The sequence below is a fragment of the Notamacropus eugenii genome, chromosome 7 (assembly GCF_028372415.1).
Source record: "Notamacropus eugenii isolate mMacEug1 chromosome 7, mMacEug1.pri_v2, whole genome shotgun sequence".
In the NCBI taxonomy this organism is placed as follows: Eukaryota; Metazoa; Chordata; class Mammalia; order Diprotodontia; family Macropodidae; genus Notamacropus; species Notamacropus eugenii.
Genome location: NC_092878.1, coordinates 52273229 through 52294400, shown reverse-complemented (window position 1 = coordinate 52294400; position 21172 = coordinate 52273229). Strand labels below are relative to the sequence as shown.

The following is a 21172-nucleotide window of genomic DNA, read 5'->3' as shown; positions in this document are numbered from 1 at the left end:
ATTTTTTAAAATGTTCACCTATCTCGTTTAGATTGTCAAATTTATGGGCATACACTTGGGCAAAGTAATTTCTAATTACTGTTTTAATTTCTTCCTCATTGGAGGTGAATTCACCTTTTTCATTTTCAATATTGGTAATTTGGCTTTCTTCTTTTTTTAAATCAAATTGACCAAAGTTTTATCAATTTTATTATAAAACCAACTTTTAGTTTAATTTATTATTTCAATAGTTTTCTTGATTTCAAATTTATTAATCTCTCCTTCAGTTTTCAGTATTTCTAATTTGGTATTTACTTGGGAGTTTTCAATTTGTTCTTTTTCTGGCTTTTTCAGTTGCATGCCCAATTCATTGATCTCTTCTTTCTCTATTCTATTCATTAAGGTATTCAATGATATAAAACTTCTCCTAAGAACTGTTTTTGCTTTATCTCATAAATTTTGGTAGGTTGTCTCATTATTGTCATTCTATTAAATGAAGTTGTTGATTTTTTTCTTAATTTGTTGTTTAACCTACTCATTCTTTTAGGATTAGATGATTTAATTTCCACTTAATTTTTGGTTTATCTTTCCATGGTCATTTATTACATATAATTTTTATTGCATTATGATCTGAGAAGGATGCATCTCTATCTCTATCTCTACCATTCTTCACTGGATTGTGAGCTTTTTATGCCCTGGTACATGGTCAATTTTTGTTTATGTGCCATATACCACTGAGAAAGGTATATTCCTATCTATTTCCATTCAATTTTCTCCAGAGATCTATCATCTGTACCTTATCCAGAGTTTTAGTCACTTTCTTAACTTCTCTCTTGTTTATTTTGAGGTTGGATTTATCAAGTTCAGAGAAGGGGAAGCTGAGGTCCCCCACTAGTATAGTTTTGTTATCTATTTCTTCCTGTAACTCCCTTAACTTCTCCTCTAAGAATTGGGATGCTATACCACTTGGAGCATATATGTTTAGTAATGATATTGCTTTGTTATCTATGGTGCCTTGCAGGATATAGTTTCCTTCCTTATCTTTTTTGATTAGATCTATTTCTGCTTTTGCTTTTTCTGAGGTTAGGATTGCTACCTCTTCTTTTTTTATATCAGCTGAAATATAATACATTCTGCTCCAACCTTTTACCTTTACCTTGTGTGTATTCTTGTAAACAACATATTGTTGGATTATGCTTTCTAATGTATTCTACTTTCCTCCTCCATTTTATGAGAGAGGTCATCCCATTCACATTCACAGTTATGATTACTATCTGTGTCTTTCCCTCCATCCTCTTTCCCCCTTTATGCTTAGTTCTGCCTTCTCCCTTCCCCTCCACAATAGAGTTTTAATTTTTGACCACTGCTTCCTTTAGTCTTGCCTCCCTTCTTTCAGCCCTGCTCCCTTTTACTCCCCTTTTACCTTACTACTTCTTCCCTCCCTTTTAGCCTCCCCTCCCTTTTCTTTTCCCTTTCCTCTCCTACTGCCTATAGAGTTAGTTAGATTTCTCTACTTAACTGAGTTTATTGTTCCCTCCTTGAACCAAATCAGATGAGAGTAAATCTCAAATGATGCTCATCTCCCTCCCCTCTTTCTCTCTACTATTATATGTTTTTGTGCCTCTTCCTGTGATGTAATTTACCTTTTTCTGTCTCCTCCTTTTCACATCTCCTGTTACAATCCCTTCATATCCTTAAATTACATCTTTATCATCACATCATTTAATTTATACCCACTCCCTCTATCTATGTATATCCCTTTTAAATATAATAATAAATATGCAGTTCTCAAGATTAACAAGTATTATCTTCCCTTATCAGGATGTAGACAGTTTGCCAAATTTGAATGGCAAGTTTTTCCCCCTGTTTGCCTTTTTATGCCTCTCTTGAGATTTGTGTTTGAAGATCAAATTTTCTATTGAGCTCTGGCCTTTTCATCAGAAAGGTCTGGAAATCCCTTATTTCACTGAATGTCTCTCTCCTTGCCTGAAATATTATGTTCAATTTTTCTGGGTAATTGATCCTTGATTGTAGTCCCAGCTCCTTTGCCTTATGGAATATCATATTCCAATTCCTCTGATCTTTTAATGTAGAAGCTGCAAGGTCCTGTGTGATCCTGACTGTAGCTCCTCAATATTTGAATGGTTTCTTTCTGGCTGCCTGCAGTATTTTCTCCTTCACTTGATAGTTCTGGAATTTGGCAATGATACTCCTTGGTGTTTTCAGTTTGGGAGCACCTTCAGGGGGTGAATGATGGATTCTTTCAATGACTATTTTGCCCTCTGGATCTAGGACCTCTATGAAGTTTTCCTTGATGATTTCTTGGGAGATACTGTCCAGACTCTTTCTTTTCACCACGGATTTCTGGTAGAACAATGATTCTTAGATTTTTCTCTCCTAGATCTATTTTCCAGGTCAGTTGTTTTTCCAATGAGGTAGTTTATATTTTCTTCTATTTTTTTCATTCTTTAGATTCTGTGGACTGATTCTTGATGTCTCATAGAGTCATTAATTTCTACTTACCCAATTCTAATTTTTAATAAATTGTTTTCTTCAGTTAACATTTGCATATCCTTTTCCATTTGCCCAGTTGTTCCATTTAAGGAGTTATTTTCTCTAGTTAGGTTTTGTACTTCCTTTTCCATTTGTCCAATTTTCCTTTTTAAGGAGCTGTTTTCTGTGAATTCTTTTTTCATATTTTTAAAATCATTGACCAGTTTTTCTTCTACTTCCCTAATTTGGCTTTTAAAATCCGTCTTGAGCTCTTCAAGAATGCTCTTTAGGCTTAAGATCAGTTCATATTCCCTTCTGAAGTTTCAGATAGGAGTACAATCTCATTGCTGACCTCTTTGGTATTCGTGTTTTGGTCCTTGTTGCTATAGAATGATTCTATGGTCTTTTCTTTTCTGATTTGCTTCTTGCTCATGATGATCATCCCTTTCCTGGTTTTTAAAGTGGATCTCTGGTTCTGGGGCACAGGAAGTTCTGTCCCACAGTTCTTGTGCTTAGAACTTGAGGCTTTGTGTATTGTGGCTTCTGGTTCTTTCAGCTAGAAGCTAAAATGCTGCAGCTTACCTGGTGCTGAGTTGGCTGGTGTGCCAAAGCAGAGGCCAGGTGAAGTCTTTCTGAGTTTCTCCAGACTTACCCTGGAGCTAGCTGTGTTAAGTGTGGGGGAGGGGTGGTCTGACTGCAGGAAGTCTCTTCTCCTGAGCTAGAGCATAGGCACGCTCAGTGGTTGGTGAACCTCACATGCACTAGTGTCTTCCTGATTCCCTTGACTGTGCTGAGGCATGCCTGGGATCCTGGTGTTGGTAATTACAGACTCCAGTCCTCTGGGGCTCAGGATCTCCTCCCAGTTCACTAAGGTGGGGCTGTCTGGGACAGCTCTGGTCCTCCACTGGTCCCCTTCAATCTCAGCACGAGGGGCCCTCCTTTGCAATTTTCCTAGCCTCATGGGCTAAGAGACTCTTCAGTTGATCCCTCTGTTCCAGCATTTTTCCGGGGGAAATATTGTCTGGGTTTTTCAAGGTCAACAAGGGGAGGGGGACAACATTTACAGATCACTCTCCCATCTTGGCTCCTGGAAGTTCAAGTAGGTGACTTACAGACATTTAATCTGTGGGATGATAGTCTCAGAACCAGCTGCTGCAGTTACCTGGCATTCTGTGGTTCTCTCTCACTCACTTCCACTGGACCCCCATCCTGGGCTGATATGTTTGAGAATCCACAGTGCTGCTGCTGCTTCAGACCACCCAGGGCTTCCTGATTGGCTTTTCTATGGCAGGGTCTCCACTGCTACAGTCTACGTGCTGTGCACTCCTTTAATCCCATGCAACAGATCCTTCCTATTGACCTTCCAGGCTGTCCTGGATTGGAAATCTGCCACACTCTGAATCCTATTGTATTTTGCTACTCTAAAATTTGTTCAGATTTTCTTTTTAGAGGTGTCTGAAGGAGTTTGTCTTAGAGCTTAGGTGTTTGCTCTCACTCCACCATCTCGGCTCAGCAATTAATATCTTTCCATTTGTTTAGATGTGTCTTTCTGTAAAGAGTGTTTTATGGTTACATTCATGTAGTTTCTCTGTGTATTGGTAGGTGAACTTCTAAATCTTTTATACATTTTCCAGTTATTTTGAATGGAATTCTATTTTATATCTCTTCTTGGCGAGCTTTGTTGGTAATATTCAAAAAGGGTGAAGATTTATGTGGGTTTATTTAATAAGCTGGTATTTTGCTGAAGATATTGTTTCATTTAGGTTTTAGTTAACTCCTTAAATAAACATAGACCACCCTACCATTTGCAAGAATGAAAAAGCAATAATTTTCTTTCTACTTCATCTGTGCCTGTTCTCTCTATTTTTCATCCTATTGTTATAGCTAGCATTTCTAGCATGGTGTTATTTAATAGTGGTGATATTGAGTATCCTTTCTTTACCCCTCATCTTATTGGAAGAGCCTTTAGCTTATCTCTATTACACCTAATACTGACTCTGAGTTTTAGATAGATACTATTTACCATATTTTTTAAAAGGTTCATTGTGGGGCAGAGCCAAGATGACAGAGTAGAAGGATGGACCTATTCTAGCTTTCCCCCCATAACCCATAAAATACCTGTAAAAAATGACTTTAAACAAATTCTAGAACATCAAAAAGCCACAAAATGACCAAGTGAAACAGATTTCCAGCCCAAGACAGCCTGGAAGATCAACAGGAAGGATTTATCGCAGCAGGCTCAGAGCAGAGTGCAGCCCAGTATGGGCCACATGGCACAGACAGGATGGAATCAGGCTTCAGGGCATGGAATCACAGGTAGCAATTGTGATTCCCAGATTTCTCAATCCACAAATGCCAAAGACAACTTCAAAAGTCAATAAGAAAGATCTTTCACCTGGGTGAAAAGGGAGCACAGTCTGGCCCTAACCAGGGCAACATTAGCCACTGAGGAAGCAACATCCACTTTTGGAGCTCTCAGTCTAAAGTCTCTGGGGGGAACTGAGTCACTGATCTGGGTCTCAGTCCTGAGTGGAAGTCCTGGGGTAAGGAAGAGCACTGGTGTGGTAGAGCTGGTGATGACTGTGGAAAGGGAACCCTGTTCACAGTTCCAGGGCAATATAGAGTGCTTGTGGTTGCTCATAGACCAGAGCTCAGGTCAGGAGAGGAGTAAACTCCTCTCCCTTGATTGTGCCACCTTGGAGGAACTGAGAACATAAATGTCCCTAGAGATATCTCAGAGAACAGCCACACAAAACCTTTGAAGCCTAGGGTAGTATACCCTCTACTTGACAAAGGACTAAAAAGTCAAGCAACTGGCTGGGAAAATGTCCAAAAAAGGGAAAAAAAATAAGACTGTAGAAGGTTATTTTCTGGGTGAAAAGGTGTTTTCTTCCATCTTTTCAGAGAAGGAAAAAGTATACCATCAGAGAAAGACATCAAAGTATGACTTCTACATACAAAACCTACCAAAAAAATGCTACTATCTCAGGCCACAGAAGAGCTCAAAAAGGCTTTTGAAAATCAAGTAAGAGAGGTGGAGGAAAATTGGGAAGTGAAATGAGAGTGATGCAAGAAAAGCATGAAAAGCAAGTTAATAGCTTGCTAAAGGAAAGTCAAAGAAATGCTGAAGAAAATAACACCTTTAAAAATAGACTAACCCAAATGGCAAAAGAGGTCCAAAAAAACAATGAGAAGAATACTTTAAAAAGCAGAATTAGCCAAATGGAAAAGGAGGTTCAAAAGTTCACTGAAGAAAATAGTTCTTTAAAACTTAGAATGAAATAGATAGAAGCTAATGACTTTATGAGAAACCAAGAAATTATACAACAAAACCAAAAGAATGAAAAAATAGAAGATAATGTGAAATATCTCATTGGAAAAACAACTGACCTGGAAAATAGATCTAGGAGAGACAATTTAAAATTATGGGACTACCTGAAAGCCATGATCAAAAAAATAGCCTAGACATCATCTTCCAAGAAATTATCAAAGAAAACTGCCTTGATATTCTAGACCCAGAAGGTAAAATAGAAATGAAAAGAATTCACCGATCACCTCCTGAAAGAGACTCCAAAAGGAAAACTCCTAGGAATATTGTAGCCAGATTCCAGAGTTCCCAGGTCAAGGAGAAAATATTACAAACAGCCAGAAAGAAACAATCCAAGTATTGTGGAAATACAATCAGGATAACATAAGATTTAGCAGCTTATACGCTAAGGGATAGAAGAGCTTAAAATATGATATTCCAGAGGTCAAAGGAGATAGGATTAAAACCAAGAATCATCTACCCAGCAAAACTGAGTATAAAATTTCAGGGAAAAAATGAAATTTTAATGAAATAGAGGACTTCCAAATGTTCTTGTTGAAAAGACCAGAGCTGAATGGAAAATTTGACTTTCAAATACAAGAATCCAGAGAAACATGAAAAGGTAAACAGGAAAGAGAAGCCTTAAGAAATTCATTAAAGTTGAACTGTTTACATTCCTACATGGAAAGATCTTATTTGTAACTCATGAGACCTTTTTCAGTATTAGAGTAGTTAGAGGGAATATACATATGTATGTGTGTACATACTTGCATGCATATAGGTGTATATATATATATATGGATATATATGTAGGTGTATATGGGTATGTATGTATGCATATATTGTATAGGTATGTATATGTACATGAGTGTCTGTGTTTCTGTGTGTGTATTCATACACACACACACACATACACACACACACACAGGGCACAGGGTGAGCTGAATATGAAGGGAGAATACCAAAAAAAATAAAATTTACTGTTGAATGGAATGTACTGAGAGTAAGAGAAAGGGAGAGGTAGAATGTAGCAAATCATTTCACATAAGAGGGAAGAAAGAGCTTTTACAATGCAGGGGAAGAGGGGAGCGATGAAAGGAAATAAGTGAACCTTACTCTCATGGGATTTGGCCTGAGGAGGAATAACACACACTCAGTTGGATATGGAAATCTATTTTACCCTGCAGGAAGGCAAGGGAGAAGGGGAGAGAATGGAATAAATCGAGGGCAGGATAGGACAGAGGGAAATGCAGTTAGTCTTTTATAACTTAACTATTATGGAATTGCTTTGCATTGTTACAAATATATGACCTATACTGAATTGCTTGTTTTCTCAATGAGGGTGGGTGGGGAGGGAGGGAGAGATTATGGAATTTAAAGCTTTCATAATGCATGTTACAAATTGCTCTAGCATGCAACTGGAAATTAAGATATTCAGGCAATGGAGTATAGAAATCTATTTTGCCCTACAAGAAAACAGAGGGGAAAGGGGGTGGAAGAAGGCTGGGTAATAGAATGGAGGACAGACTGGAGGAAGGGGTGGATGGGGTGCATGCTGTCCTGGGGTGGGGGTGGGAGAGAGATTGGGAGAAATTCTTTAATTCAAATTCTTGTGAAAGTGATTGGGGAGAATTGAAAAATAAATAAATTATGTATTTTAAAAAATAAAATAAAAATAAAAAAGGTTCATTAATTCTATGTTCTCTAGTTTAAAAAAACAGAAGTAAATATTTTGTTTTGTCAAAAGCTTTTCCTGCATCTTTTGATATAATCATTAGATTTTGATTATTTTAACAGATATGGTCTGTTATATTTATAGTTTTCTTAACAGTGAACTAAATTTGTACTTGGTGTAAATCCTGTTATTGTTGAGCTATTTTTTCAGTAGTGTCTAACTCTTCATGACCACATCTGGGGTTTTCTTGTCAAACTGGAGTGCTTTTCCATTTTCTTCTCCAGTTCATTTTACAGATGAGGAAACTGAGGCAAATAGGGTTAAGTGACTTGCCCAGGATCACACAACTAGGAAGTGTCTGATGCTGGATTTGAACTTACGTCTTCTTGACTCCAAGCCCAGGCACTCTATCCACTATGCCACCTAGCCACCTGGTATACATACTACCTGGTTGTCACGTATAATCTTTTTGATATGTTGCTTTGGCATCTTTGGTAATATTAAATTTTTTTGTACTGATAATCTTTAGGGACACTGGTTTGCAGATTTTTTTTCCCCTCTGATTTATCTCCTCCTGGTTTAGGTATCAGTGCCATATTTGCATCATTGTTGGTAGGATCCCTTTTTCTCTTTTTGTAAACAGTTTATGTAACATTGTTATTTGAATATTTGATGGAATTCACTTTTATATGCATCTCCCTCTGCATTTCTCCAGTGAGAATTCATTTGTAAACCTGTTCAATGTCTTTTTCTGAGGTTGTATTATTTAATTTCTCCATTTCTGTTTTGTTAATCAAGGTATTTTATAGTTTTTATAGGTATTCATTTTGTTTAACAATCAGTTGGCATATAATTGATAATAGTTGAAGTAGTTCATTTATTGTGATTTATTTTTTTATTTTTGTTACTGACAATTTAATTTTCCTCTCTTAATATACATTTTATTATTTTTTCAAATAACTCATGGTTTTATTTATCAACTCATTATGAGGGTTTTTTTACCTTCAGTTTTTTTAATATTGTCTGATTTTCAGAATTTTTGCTTTGGTATTTATTGGTTTTCATAAATGTGTTGGTTTTCTAAATTCTTTTTTAGTTGCATCCCTAATTTATTGATCTAATTTTTCTCTTTTTTATTGATTAAAGTGTTTACAAGTATAAAATTTCCCTTTAGAAATACTTTGGTTGCATCCCCCAAAAATTGGTGTATTGTCTCATTGTTGTAATTGTCTTTGAAGAAGTTTTCTATAGTTTCTATAATTTGTTATTTGACATAAATTCTTTTGAATTATTATTTCATTTCCAATTAAATTTCAGTCCTTTCTTCAAAAACTATATAATCCATTGTGTATTGTGATCAGCACATTTTCTGCTTTTATGCATTTGTTTCTTAGGTCTTTTTATGCTCTAGTACAGAGTCAATTTTTGTAGAGGTGTTATGCACAGCTGAGAAAAATGTATGCCCCTTTCTTTTCTCATTTAGTAGTCATTAGAGATCAATGGTATCCAACTTTGCTAAAATACTATTCATGTCTTTAACTTCTTTCTTGTTTACTTTTTGTTTAGATTTATATAGGTCTGAGAAGGTTACATTGAGATTCCCAATTTACTAGAGTTTTACTATTTCTGTAAATTGATTAACTTTTGTTTTAGCTATTTAGATGCTATGCCATTTGGTACATCTATATTAAGTATTGATATTCATTGTCTTAGTGCCTTTAAGCATAATATGGTATTCTTCTTTCTTTTTTTAACATGCCAATTTTTATTATTGTCTGAGATTATAATTCTTACTCATGCTTTATTGAATTCCCCTGAAGCATTAAGATTTTGCTCCATCCTGTTAACTTATAAACTTTCCTCTTTCAAGTGTGTATCTTTAAAATAAAATGCTGTTGGATTCTATTTTCTAATTTTTTTCCATTCTTTTCTATTTTATGGGTGAATTCATCCCATTCATGTCCATAATTAGGATTAATTATGTATTTCCCTCTAGTCTTCCCTTTTACATTTTCCCTTTCTTTGTTCCCCCCCCTTTTTTTTTACAAAGAAGAAGATGTTGAGAGAGAAGGAATGTGCTCTGTACTAGCAATCTGTATTTGATGCAATCCACTTCTCTTCCACTTCTCCTCTTTTTCTCTCACCCAATCTTCAATCATAGATTCTTTTCTTCGCTTTCTTTTTCTTCATTCTGTCTTCACAATCTGCTCTCTGAAGACTAAGTTTGTTCTAATCTCTCCCCAAAACTGTTCTTCTTAGTCTTCCTCTCCCCTCCCTCTTTCTCTGCCAGATTCTCTATGAAGTTTAATGTATATCTATAGCAAATCCTTTGTGTTCTTTGCTAGATAGGATTTTCCCTTTTTGTAATCCTTTATCTTTTACCTTCTGGAATAAATTATTAAAAGCTCTCCTTTCCTGTTTCTTGGTAGCTGCCAGGTCTAGTATGATCCTGAATATGGCCTTTTGGATCTAAATTCTTTCTTTCTGACTGTTCGTGGTATTTTTTCTTTCATCTGGAAGCTCTAGATTTTAGCTTTGATGTTCCTCAGAGTTTTCATTTTGGAGTTTCTCTTAGGAAGTGACTTATAGATTCTTTATGTTTTTCTTTCTAATAGATCTGGTCAGTTTTAATTAATGATTTCTTAAAATATGATATCTAGGCTTTTTTACAATCATGATTTTTTAGATAGTTCATGATTTTTAGATTCTCTCCTTTACTTTCTAGGTCAATTGTTTTTAATAAGAATCCTTTACATTTTCTGATTTTTTTTTCAGTTTTTAAAAATTTTGTTCTAGTATTCCTCTCATCTCATGGAGTCACCAACTTCTGTGTTATCCAATCTGATTTTCCAAGAGTTTGTTAAATGATTAAGGTTTTCTTTTTCTGTTCTAATCTGTTTGTTCTAATTCTTTCTTCTAGAGCTCTCATTTTCTTTCCCTTTCTTTCCTCTGGAGCTTGCACTTCATCCATATGATTATTTTAAGACTCCTCATTTCTTCCAAGAATTCTAGGAGAGCTTCTGGTACATCTGAGAATTTCTTCGAGTTTTTGCTTGTGGATAATATGGAATTATTCCCATCTTCTGGATTTGTTTCTTGAGAGACCCTGGTCTCCATAATATTTCTTTATCATTGGTATTCTCTTCTGTTTACTCACTCTCCAGTCTTCCTGAATTGGTACTGTGACAGGTCAGACTCTGTGCATGTCTGAAAGGAATAATGAATCTTACTTTGATGCTGATCTCTACATAGTCGTGGGTCTTGGTAATGGGATCTGTGTTCTCCAAGGACTTTAGGAATCAATGACTAGCCTACTGCCCTGGGAGTGGTTTATGTGGGTCACTGGAGCAGTCTTAACGATCTATGTGAAGGTGATCTATGCAGGTGATCTATGTGAAGGCAATGTATCTGGCAGTCTGTGCTAGCACTATCTATGTAGGATAGTTTCATCCAGGGTATACTCTGATCATGACTTTCCCCTCTAAGCCCTATAGGTTTCTGTACCCCGGTTCAGAATTGGGTGATACAGCTTCTCCTCTAAACCTTCCCTGGCTTCCTTGTCTCTGCACTAGAATGTTTCTGTGTATTTTGCTCCTGAAAGCCAAATTTTTCTTTCTAAGAACCTATAAGCTTTTGGATATCTCTTTGTGAGGACTGAAGCAGCAAGATGCACTTGCTGTAGTCCTTCCTTGGATTTTTCTGATCATTTCTTGGTAAGCTACCCATTTTTTTTTTATCCTTGAATGAGAAGTTGTGAGAGAGCTAAGCAGTTTTGTTTCCACTCCCATGGCCATAATAAGGATAGTCTCATTTTTATTTCTTAATCCTGAATAATTTCCAACTTAACTTTTGCAGTCCTTATGTACTTTGTGTTGAAGTTTCCAAGTATTAAAGCAAATGTTCATTTATTTTGAGGGATCTTGCAAAGTCTTTCCTTTATTTTTACTTTTTTGTCCTATGCAATGGATGTTGATACATAATTTGCAGTTATCTTCAGTGGTCTGTCTGTTTGCTTATGTTTGTGGTGAATACTGCAAAGCTAGATGGCCAAGTACCTGGTGAAATTATGTTTCTTATTGCCTTTGGATGCTTTGTAAAATCAATTCTGCCAACTCAACATGTCCCAAACAGAGATCTGCTCATTCTGCTCACACAATATGATCTGCATCAATGGAGGGAACTTCCAAGTCTATGAGATCACAGATCTATTTGAGTATTTTAAGTATATACTTACATGGTACAGCTTATGATTGGGTTTCCCAAAATTCAGATAATAAGATCTTCAGATCCATATCAAATACTTTACCACTCAAAAATGCACAAGATTCAAAGACTCACAGGAGACCATAACTAGATAAATACACACACACACACACACACACACACACACACACACACACACACACACACCATTCAAATAGCCCATCACCTCCCCTGAAAGGGAATTAAATTTGAGGTTGTCATCTGAACAATCTTTTGCCATCCTAGTGATTTTCTCCCACAGAATTCCATCCAAAACTTGTAGAACCAACGTGCAGCTTAGACTCCCCCTGGAATATAAACAAACTTTATGGACTTGTAAACAAGTAATTCCCTTCCAATTACTGTTCAAATAACTCGTTGGCTCTGCTCTCTAAGTAATCTTTTTCCAAGTCCTTGAAGAAATTATCTTCTTTCTTTAGAACAGGGATTCTTAGTCTTTGTCGTATCATGGATCCTGTTGATAATATGGTGAAGCCTATAGACCTCTTGTCAGAATAATCTTTTTAAATGTATAAAATACATATAATTACAAAAGAAATTCAAGGTTAATAAAAAAATAAAGGTGTAATTGTTTTTCCTTTACAAGTTGACAGACTCCCTGAAATCTATATATCAGACCTCAGGTTAAGAATCCATGCTCTAGAAGGTCTCCCAGCACATAATTTCTGGTCCAGAAGGTACAGAAGCAAGGGGGATAGACAGATTCAGTGGTCTGGAGGATGAAGCAGTAATTAGGGCAGATGGAAAGTGACAGAAAACAAACAAGGCGAAAGCTAAACAAAATTGTTAAATCATCCAAGGTTTTCAGCAGTTGTGAGAATAGATAGGTTAGAGGAAAGACAAATCAGGGAGATAAATTAGGAGACTGGTAATAATAATACAGATGAAAGGGGATAAGGGTCTTAACTTTGGTGATGGCTATGTGAATGGAGAGTAGGAGATGTTGTGGAAGTGGAAATGACAAGATTTGACAACTGATTGGATATGTGGGAAGAGGGAGAATGAGGATAGCCAAGACTGTTGACCTGTGTGACTGGAGATATGGTGATGTTTAGGAAAGGGGATGGCTTTGGAGTGGGAGAGGCACGCAGAGATAACAAATTTTGAACATTTTGAGTTTGAGATGGCTATGAGACATCCATTGTTAAATGCCCAATAGGCAGTTGGTGATGTGAGACTGGAGATTAGGAGAGAGACTAAGATTGGATATATTCAGTCAGCCAGTCGATAAACATTTATTAAGCACCTGGTAGTTGCCAGGCACTATTCTAAGCACTAGGAATACAAATAAAGAAATTCCCTTCCCTCAAAGAACTTATGAAGTAATGGAGAAGACAATACACAAAACCTTGATGGAGAAGTCCAGAAGTGGTTACCCCTCTTAAAAGAAGGTTCAGAGAAGGGCTCTCCACCTTCCAATCAGAGGAGCCCCAGGGGCAAAGGGTACTAATGAGGTATAAGTTCCAGAGCTAATACGATCTTATCTCCCACTTAATAGTATTTTATTTTTTTCCAAGTATATGCAAAGGTAGTTTTCAACATTCACTTTTACATGCCATCCCCAAGATGGCATGCAATCCAGGATAGGCTATACATGTATAATCATATTAAATATACTTCCACATTAGTCATGTTGTGAAAGAAGAATCAGAAGAAAAGGGGAAAACCACAACAAAGGGTAAAAAAGAGGAAAAATGGTATGCTTTGAACTACATTCAGACTCTATAGTTCTTTCTCTGAACGTGGATAGCATTTTCCATCATGAGTTCCTTGGAACTGTCTTGGATCATTGTATCCCTGAGAAGAGCCAAGTCTATCAAAGTTAGTGTTACTGTGTACCATGTAAAGGATTGTGATACTGATCAGAGGGAAGAGATCCTTTTCAGTCCTTGATGGGAATGATCAATGAAGATGAATAGTTCCTGTTATTGTAGAATGTTAACCCTATACTATATTTTAACATATCATAACCTTTTCCTTGTTCAAGATGTCTATAAAAGTTACCAAAAATTGTCTTGGAGTACAGAGACATGTCCAATCACAAGGGGGGGGGGGGACTATGCAAATTTGTTTCTATGCTAGAAATGTTTAGATATTAATGTTAAATTGAATGACAGTATTTCTGGCAGGCTTGTGCCTAAAATACAGAGTATGGAAATTTTTTCTTCAGCAAACTGTTTCATAAATGTTTCTTAATGAAGCTTCTTTAGGTCATTAATCCATTTAAGAACACTGGTGCCTATTGAGCTGAAATCCCTCTAGGATGGATGGGTTCTTAATTTGGGAGACATGGATAGATTTCAGGAAGTCAATGAACTTGAATGGAAAAAATATCTTTATATCAATATAATTGGTTTCTTTTGTAAACCTATGTATTTAAAAACATTATTGTAAGAAAAGGTCCCTAGGCTTCACCAGATTGACATGATACACACACAAAAAATTAAGAATCCCTGCTCTAAGAAAATTTTCTGGGAGAAGGATTTTGGCCATTCTAGTAGCATTTTTTTTTACTTTGTTTAGTCATTTTTTCAGTCTTTGTGACGCCATTTGGGATTTTCCTGGCAAAGAAAATGGCTGGAGTGGTTTGTCATTTCCTTCTCCAGCTCATTTCATAGATGAGGAAACTGAGACAAATAGGAGTACATGACTTGCCCAGTGTCTGAGGCCACATTTGAACTCAGGAAGATGTATTCTGACTCCAGGCCCAGCACTCTACCCATTTCACCACCTAGCTGCCAAGTTTTATAAATTACTGGACCTAACACCATTGGGTTTCCTAAGACCATAGACTTAGAACTGGAACCTTAGAGATCATCTAGTCCCTTCATTTTATAGAAAGGGAAGAGAATTTGAATGACTTGGCTAGGTCTCTTAAGGAGTACCTAAAGGAGCCAGGATTCAAGTCCAAATCCTCTGACTCCAAATCCAGTGGTCCTTCCATTGTACTACATAGCAGCTCTAAAACAAAATGATTTCTAAAATCTATCTCAAATCTGTAACTATGGTCCTGTGGTTTTACAGAGCACATGGAAATGCTTCCCACATTTCTGTACAGTTAAACCTCCTAGTGATGCTATCCAGAAGTTTCTTTGGGATAAACACATCAATTTTCAACTGAGAGCCAACGGACCTTGAAGCCTGCAAACTTATGGTCCCTTGGACCAATTGATTTAGCAAAAACCTGAAGTTATAGTCTTTAAATTGCATGTAGCTCTTGGCTTGATGAACCTTATAAAGCATTGTGCAAGATACATTTGTCTTTGACCAAACATCAGACCTATGGTGCTTTGCTCTGTCTACAGATTTTACCAATAACTGTTTTCTTCACCTGTATAATGTCTGTTCTCTGCCCTGTGGGCCTTATGTAGTGGGTAATCCAGAAGGTGAATTTCTACTCCTCTCCCCACAACCACCCTCAGTTCAATCTCATTAAAGTTGTACAAATGGCAAGTTCTGACTTTGTTCTATCCAGGGGTGAAGAACCTGCAGACTGGAGGCCACGTGTGGACCTTTAGGTCTTCAGGTGTGGCCTTTTGAATGAGTCCAAGTTTTACAGAACAAATCCTTTTATTAAGAGGATTTGTTCTGTGAAGTTTGGATTCAAAGGGCCACACTTGAAGCCCCAGGTTCCCCACCCCTGTAATCTATCCTGAATAATTTGTGTATATATTTTTCTAGATCTCTCAAACTACTATCACTACTACCACCACCAATCTAAATAATCACTGGTTTATTGCTGGGACCTGAAAGTTCATGGTTAAGTTTAGAAATTGAGAAAGTAGTTCTTAGGATATGCTTGAAGTTTTACTCAGTTCTCAGAGGCCCTATTAAATACATTATTAGTGTGTTTTTTTATTTTCTTTTTTTAAAATAGGTATTAATGCAGTTAACACACTTGTTTTTCAAATGCAAAATAATACTAAGAACAATATAAAATAATGGCTTATCCATCTGTAGTCAGACACCTCTGAATCTTAAGCTTAGAAAACAAAATAACAAGAGAGTTGAGGAGCTTGAGAGGTAGCCAGAGAGAAGAATTAAAGGAGAGGTGATACATCCAGAGCTTTCCACCACCATTTTCACTTCTGACCTCTAAATACTCCTTTCCTTATCCTTATCCAAAAGGTAATAATATTAATGGGAAAGGAAGGACAACTGTTTGCTGAACCAAAAACAAGTCTGAATAAAAGGAAAAGGAGTAGCTTGAGCCTCTTAAAGTCAGCTTTTTAAGGAACACCAGACTATCCGATCAGGAGTTTAAAGGAACTGTTACCATCACACCTCCTCTTTTCATCTTTACCCATACTCAGTCCTTCTTGATGATAGAATGCAGAATGCCATATTAGGTTAAGATGGGTGGGGAAGCTGCAATTTCCGGGCCATTTGGCTCTCTAGATCTTTAAGTGTGGCCCTTTGACTGAATCCAAACTTCAAGAAGACCACATGTGACCTCAAGGCCTAAGGTTCTCCACCCCTGGTTTAGACAGTGAAGAAGAGGGGGACGACTGAAAACATAAACCTTCATGAGATGGTGGAATGGAAGTAAGAAAAGTTAATTCAGTGAATGTAAGTGAAAGAAGGTAGCTGTACAACCAGGTAAGAATTTGGTCTATGGTCTGCCTTCAGAGTACAAAGGTTATATACATGTTAATTAACCATAATGAAGTCCTTTCTTCTGTATTAATATGGGTCGTCTTCTTCATATTGAAAACCATTAGTAAGGACAAGGGAAAGGACAAAAAATAACTAAGCCATAGTGGTATATAAATTGAAATCAATGTAAAACTTATCTATAGAGGCTTTAAAGTAGCTTTAGACTCACTTCATGTCAGTGTATAGACCTATAGACTCATGTAGGGGATACAGTAAGAAAAGTATCTGTATCCAGTACTTATTTTGCCTGCTTCAACTGAAATGTTTCTCTTTTTATTATAGATTTCCTGGTTGATGCAGGTCACCATGGCTACCATAGCCACAGAGAGTTTGTGTATGGCAGAAAATATCTTTGTGGGTATGGTAAGCAGTATGCAATCTGTAGCAGACTGAGCATGATTATTAAGAACCATACAGAGCTCTACTTTAGATGGGAAAGAACCTTTCAAAACTTTTATATGTAGAAATGTCCACACTAGCAGCAATTTTAAAACCTTCCTGACTTGTGACTACTTTGTTTTGCAAATCTGGTAACAAAAAGAGCATGCTTATTTCTCTGGAGCTATTTCCCAAAGTAGCCAACAATCCACTTCAGTTTAGGCTTGCCCGTATCTAAGTCTGACTTCCTTCTCGTTTGCAGAGATATCTTTACTAATCTAGCCTTACCTCGTAGATATGACACTTTCTGAAGTCCATGCCTTGATGAGTGGAGGTTTTGCCACAACTGCAGGCAGTCATGGGAGACTACATGTCTTTTGGGGTAAGAACTACTGTCTCTGCCTTGTCTAAGTGAAAGCATCAGACAAATCCAGCGACAAAGCACAAGTTCCCTAGGTAAGTTTCCCAGGCTTGTAATGTTACTTCAGTGATACTCTTTGATGGGGCAAAAATGTGGGCAAATGTCTTATGGATGTTAAGAGCTTTGACTCATTTGGAAAGCCTAAGGAGAGAAAATGAGAGCCTAAGGAGAACTTTCTCTTGACTTATTTCTGGAGCGTATTTCTCTTAACACCTGTTTTTAATAAAGTCCCAGGAACACTGTATGCTTCCTGTGATATGTTATATAGGGGCAAGGACAAGAAAATATTCCCTAAAGAGTGCCTGAAGTTTTGCCATATTTTACTCCATTATATGACATAGGCCAACACCACAGAGAAATTAAATGCTCCCCTTTCCTATCCACATCTCATTTCGCCACATTTCTTCTACTGTTTGTATGGGTAAGGCAGGCATAGCTGTCTGCACTAAAAACCTTGGGATGATGTTGGGCTCCTAATATCCTCCTAGTCAATCTTCTAGGTGGTCAAATTTACTCCAGGGTATCTTGTGTATTTAATTCAGCTCAAGGGAAAGCTCCAGGGATCTCTCTTAAATCCGAATTCTTCCAGTGGACCTGGGTCTGACTTGCTAATGAGAGGAGTCCTCTGATTATCTGGAACTGGCCTGGCCAAGGGGTGCCCCCTTCCTCCACGGAAGTTGCAGGACAAAATTCTTCTCTAAGCTAGTTCTTCTCCTATGTCTTACCTCTGGAGTAGGCCGAGAGAGCCCTGCAGCTACCCAGAAATTTAGCCATGCAAATGCTGTCTCTACTTGCTTTTGTACCAGGGATACTAGAAAGAAATTTGCCCTTCTTTGCATTTTTCCAATTTTGTTATGAGAATTCCCAAAATGTAACAGGAAGCATAATCTGGTTAAGGACAAGCCAACCTGGTACAATGGCATTTCTTAATTAATTCTTTAATTACATCTAATTGGATCAGATGTAATCTTATTGAAATCACTATTATGTGACAAATTAATATGAGAACATCATTCCATTATCTATAATGAAATTTAGTTCTTGCTTGGGTAATTCCCACAGCAGGTAAGACAATGCTGAGTTGAAGGTCAGATCTAGCAGAGGAAACATTCTCATAGCACTTTAGAGAAAAAAGGAAAGGAAATCTAACGCTTTAAGGCAATATTGTATTCAATACTTCCTTTTTTTCTATGATATTTCTCAAATATAAACCCAAATTTTCCGACTTGGTTTGGGGAAGCTAAGTATACCTTCCCTCCCCCATTTAGAATTTTTTGGCATAGGAACTAAATTCCTGTTAAAGTCTTTCAGATTGACTATGTATCTTCGATTGCTGCCTCTGTAATGGCTGCACCTCGTGCTCTTGCTCCGTCCAAGTTGGTATACCCAGAAGTCTCAAGTTGAAGGACAAGGAGGGAGTTAACATTGCTACATGGGTGAGTCTGATAAGGTGAACAGGGTTAAAGAGATTAGAAATATCAAGGCAGGCGTGGGAAAGGAGTGAGTCTTAGTGTAATAGTGACAACAGGGTTACAGTCTCAGTAAAACAATTTCAGGTACTTATGGAAGAGTGGCTTTCATATGAGCTGTTTAAGAAGCAACTCTGTACGTACCACCTTTCTCTTCTTTACCTGATTTGACTTTACAAACTCTTGTTTAAAGTCATTTGTTAAAATTGCTTTCCTTTTCATTATCATTTTCTGGGAACGCCACCTCAACCATTCTCCCAAATTTCCTGACTTTCTCATTTTTGTCTGAATTGTAAAAATGTTTCATATCCTATCGTTGTTGTTTTGTTCCACTCTTTCTTCCTGCCTCTTATTCTCCTCCACTCTGCTGTGCTCCCCATTCTACACACGCTCATTTCTCTTTTCACTTTTGTCTTTAAATATTCTCTGAATTATTTCAGCCTTTCTGAACCATCAACCTTCTACTTCCCATCCTTATAGTTCTCAAGAAACCTATGTTCTCTATCATATGCTCCGGATAAATGCACTTAGGAAAAGAGGTTAATGAAACCTGTCTTGAGGTAGTATTTGAAGGGCTGCTATGTAGAAGTTTAAGTTTGTTTTAGTTGGTCCTAGATAACAGGAGCTAGATAACAGGACCTAGATAAGAGGTGGGTGGAGCAGAGAGGAAGGTTTAGATCTAATGGAAGGACAATTTGCATATAATTATAGCCATTCAAATGAGGAATGATACGTCTCAAGAATAGGAGTACCCTGTCATTGGATTGTATGTAATTGGATATATTGGATCATACGTAATTGGATATAATCAAAAGGTGGTTGAATAATCTTTTGTCAGAAGTTATAGAAGGTATTCTTCAGGTACAGGTTAAGAAAGATGGCTCTGGACATACTTTCCACTTCTGAGAATCTGATTTTGTCATTTCTTGGCTCCTCATCTCAGGCTTTCACTAAGTAGGAATTTTCTGTTTGTCCAAATCAGACTACAAATGGACAAAGCAGGGACAGATCTCTCCAGTCTCTAATGTTTAAAACCAATTTAGTAAAAAAAATTCCTGATACAACAGGGAGGGGCAAAACCTTTTAGAAGCCGTTACCAGTGCAGCAGCTATTTCAGTGGAAGGTGTTGCTAAGGTTGCTGCCAATTTAATTGCCTTCCTGGCTATATTAGCCTTTCCAGGTGGGCAGGGCGTGTGGTTGAAGAGCAAGGTCAGAATTTCTATACTGCGCTTCCCAGAGACCAGAGAAGGAAGGGGAGTTACTGATGTTGAGGACAATGCTGAAAGGGAAGGTCAGAATCTGCTCAGAATAATACTTAGAAACAAGGAAAAGAGAATCCACATGGTCAAAGAAGCAACTGACATTCCCTGTTCCCTATCAAACCAGTAGCCTGCCTATCCTTTCCAGTTTCCTTTTTGGAATACTTGCCTTCTCTCTAAAATGAGCTGGAGAAGGAAATGGTAAACCACTCTAGTATCTCTGCCAATAAAACTCCAAATGGGGGGGAAAATTTCATCGTTAGAATTATACAAAAGTGGAATGGGTTCCCTTGGGAAGTGTATGTGCTCTCCTTTACCGGACGGCTCTTAAGTAAAGATTTAACGACTGACTACTCAGTCATGTTTTAGAAGGCATACTTTGAAGTTGGTGGAATCACTTTCTCTGGTCTTGAGTTAATGCTACTTTTACTCCTTTTTAAAGTACTGCTCATAGTATAGGATGTTTGCGAATTCTTAATCAGTTAATCAACAGATGTTTATAAAATACCTACTATGTGTCAGGTACTAGTGAAATGCTGGGGATATAGACAGAAGTGAAACAGAGCCTGCCCTCAAAAAGCTTGTATTCTGAAAGGGGAGCCAACATGTACATATATATACACACAAATGCACATGGAACATGTGAAAGGATTGGGCTTAGAGAACACAGAGGCCACCATGTCATCAGAGATGCTTGGGATAATGGCAAGGTTCTGGGGAGGGGGACACACCTATGACTTCAATAGTGTAGAAAATCCCTCCAATGATGAAGACCCAGCAACGAACTAATCAGAGGCAGGCCTTAAACTCAGGCCTTTGACTCCAGGGACAGCCCTCTAACCCTAGGCCACAGCATCAAACTGGTTTGTTTATATGAATCATAACAAAAACAAAAAATTATCGTCTGTAGAACTCCCAGAGTCACTTGTTTAACAAACTGACATCATACTCACTTTATGCAATGAATTATGTTAGTGAAACAAAAAACAGCCCCTATTCATGAAGACTTTATACTCTAAAGGAGATGAGCTTTCAGAGAACTCCAATACAAAGCTGACTGTACTAAGTGCCATGAAAATACTCTGGGCATTCAGAAGAAATCATTGTGGGTGAAGGAATCAGGGATGTTTCACAAAGAAGGAAACATCTGGGCTATGCCTTGGAGGATTGGCAGAATTTGGAGAGAGAGGAAGACTTTCCAAATGGAGACAGGGTAAGCAAAGTTATGGAGGCAAAAGGGCAGGGCATTTCTGACCAATAGCAAGTAATTCT

At 37.4% G+C, this 21172-nt stretch overlaps 1 pseudogene; it reads left to right on the top strand.

The window, feature by feature from the left end:
* LOC140514667 (sodium/nucleoside cotransporter 1-like) overlaps nt 1-20030 on the top strand; it is a 47667-nt pseudogene extending 27637 nt beyond the window's left edge.
* The last annotated feature ends 1142 nt before the right edge of the window (nt 20031-21172 follow it).